Below are 3,004 nucleotides of genomic sequence, written 5' to 3' on the forward strand. Positions count from 1 at the left end.
CACTTGGTGTTTGCAAACCCAGGCAGCTTAATCATCCTGCCAGAGAGAAACCTGGGGAATGCCAGGGGCAATCAGGGATGTTCTGCTGTTCTCCAGCCCCTCACATCCATTTCAGATTGGGATTTGTCTCCCTGAGCCCCGCTTTGCCCAGACACCCTGAGCTGCCTGGAGAGCAAACTGGGAGCACAGGAGGCTTTTGGCTTTTCCTGCAGGCTGGTGACAAACCCTTGGGCCTTGTGACATCCTGCACATCTCAAATTCAGTGATTAAACACTTATTGCATCAGCACATCTGGGCAGCAAAGAGGGTTCTTGTGTTGCTGGTCCTCTCCAGGCAGGAAAAACTCCAGCTGGTGGATAATGGGCTCCCTGCTGATGCACCAGCACCAGGGCAGAGCACAGACACTTATTTTCCAAGCAGGAGATGCTCATCCTGTGACAGAGCCCTCTTGTCTAATGACACTAAATGATTGATGTGGTGGATGCAATCATCTGCTTCGTTGGACATCACAGAGCCGTGGTGACACACCAGAAAACCCATCATGGAGCTGCTCCACCCTCCCCGTGTCCCCCACGCCACACGGCTCTTGTCTTGAACACACAGCAGCCCATCTATAAAACAGCAGCTCATCCAAAATGCATCTTGAGTCAGTATCGAGATAAAACAGCAGCTCATCCAAAATGCATCTTGACTCAGTATCGAGATAAAACAGCAGCTCATCCAAAATGCATCTTGACTCAGTATCAAGAGGGTCCCCGACTGACTAAGCTTTATTTTATCTTTCAAAATGTTTTCCCGTCCTCTGCTCTTCCCTTTGCTGGTGGCAACATCTCCTTGGGAAGAGACTGTGCTCCAAGCAGCCCCAAAATGATGGGTTTGTGTGTGGGGACTGTTCCCTGTGCAGGGACAGGAGGGGTTTGTGTGTGGGGACTGTTCCCTGTGCAGGGACAGGAGGGGTTTGTGTGTGGGGACTGTTCCCTGTGCAGGGACAGGAGGTGTTTGTGTGTGGGGACTGTTCCCCCATGCAGAGAAATTCCACGAAACAATAAAACCTCCCTGCCCCAGGGAGCAAAAAAGCCCTAAAAAAAACAATTTCTGCTATGCAAATGTTGACAGATTTTTTTTTTTCCTCTGTCTGGCTGTGATGATTTTCTGGAAGGATGCAAACTTGGAGTAGGTTGTAGATGTTGAAGGGTGAAGGCTGAGTTTCTGTAGGAAATGGTTCCTACAGAATGTCCCCAAGGAGGTGCTGATGCCCTTGGCTTGGCCTGCCCTGGGGAGAGCAACAGGGTGTGATGGTACTTGAGAATCATGGAATCATGGAATGGCTTGGGTTGGAAAGGGCCTTAAAGCCCATCCAGTTCCAACCCCTGCCATGGGCAGGGACACCTTCCACTGTCCCAGGTTCCTCCAACCTGGCCTTGGACACTTCCAGGGATGGGGCAGCCACAGCTTCTCTGCCCAACCTGTGCCAGGGCCTCCCCACCCTTCCCAGTATCCCATCTAATCCTACTCTCTGCCAGTTTAAAACCATTCCCCCTTGTCCTGTCAGGCAAGGGACTGGTTATGGATGTCTTAGGACAATGTTGCAGCAGGGAAAGCTGATTTTAGACTTGTTTAAGCATCATTTGTTGGGGAAGAGGCAGGAGTTTTGTAAAACTCTGGGGGCTGAGTCTCCTCAAACCTCCTCCTGTGGATGCTGCTGTGATGGGAGACTTTAAGGGATGAGTTTGCTGCTTTGAACACAAACACAGGAGCCAGGGGGGCTCATGTGCAAGGTACACCCTCCTCCAGCAACACTCATTGCCAAGTGTTAAGAGAATTCCACAGGGAAAAAAAAAAAAAAAGGAAAAGCAGAATTGGGAACAGTTTAGAGAACAAAATTCTGTGTTCCTGGAGAAATCTGAGCTTTCCCTGCTGCTCTGAGAAGCAAACAATATTTTGGGTGCAGCGTTCATCCTCCACTTGCTTCATCTCTCAAATGAAGCACCTTTTCCAAGCCAGAGGTAACAACAAAAGGAAAAAAAAAACCTTTGGGGGTGGTTTCCACAATGTTTTGAAGCAGTAGGAGAAAGGGCTGAGCTGGAAGTGCTTCCCAAGCCCTGCCAGGTCCAGCTGGGGAGGGTCCTGGTGAAGGGGGTCCCAGGAGCTGCTGGCTCCCCTGGGATGGGTGATATCTTTGCTGGCCCTCAGGGTTGGGTGCCATCCCAAGGAATTTTACCCAAAAAAGGAAGGGAAGAGAGAGATAAGTCAGTAACTGCAAACTGGGGTGAAACCTGGCAAACACCTCCAACACAAACCAGGAGGGGAAAGCACTTGAAAGTGTTGGGACACCTGCTGACATTTCAGTATTCCCATTTGATCTTGTCTCCTGATATTCAGGATTTCCTGCCTTCAGGGAAACATCATCTTACTTTAAAATGACATCTGCTCTTTTTTCATTTACTTCATTCCCACAAAGCACAGGACCCCAGGAACCCCCACAGGCCATGGAAAGAGCAGTGGGATAACACAGTCGTTTGTTCCTTCTGCTGTTTCCAAACAACACCAGCCCCTAAATTCTGTTTGCTGGGCCCAAAAACCTTCTCTCTTTTCTTGTGCCTTGGTTGAGGGATCAGCCTGCTGGGGTTGCCCACGGGGTGGACAGTGGTGGGAGAAGCTGGACCTCCTTCCCTCTGGAGTGGTCGCTTGCCCAGTTGAAGTGGCACAGGTTGCCCAGAGAAGCTGTGGCTGTTCAATCCCTGGAAGTGTCCAAGGACAGGCTGGACAGGGCTTGGAGCAACCTGGACTAGTGGAAGGTGTCCCTGACCATGGCAGGGGGTGGGACGGGATGGGCTTTAAGGTCCCTTCCAACCCAAACCATTCCATGATCTCCCATCAGAGGCTTCTGGTGCCACACCAGGACTTGTGCAGCTCCTGCAGAGCTGTCGGGCAGAGGCCATGGAGATGCTCCAGGGCTGGAGCCCCTCTGCTCTGGAGCCAGGCTGGGAGAGCTGGGGGGGTT

Source organism: Lepidothrix coronata, unplaced genomic scaffold (genome assembly GCF_001604755.1).
Source record: "Lepidothrix coronata isolate B3197 unplaced genomic scaffold, Lepidothrix_coronata-1.0 Scaffold2, whole genome shotgun sequence".
NCBI lineage: Eukaryota > Metazoa > Chordata > Aves > Passeriformes > Pipridae > Lepidothrix > Lepidothrix coronata.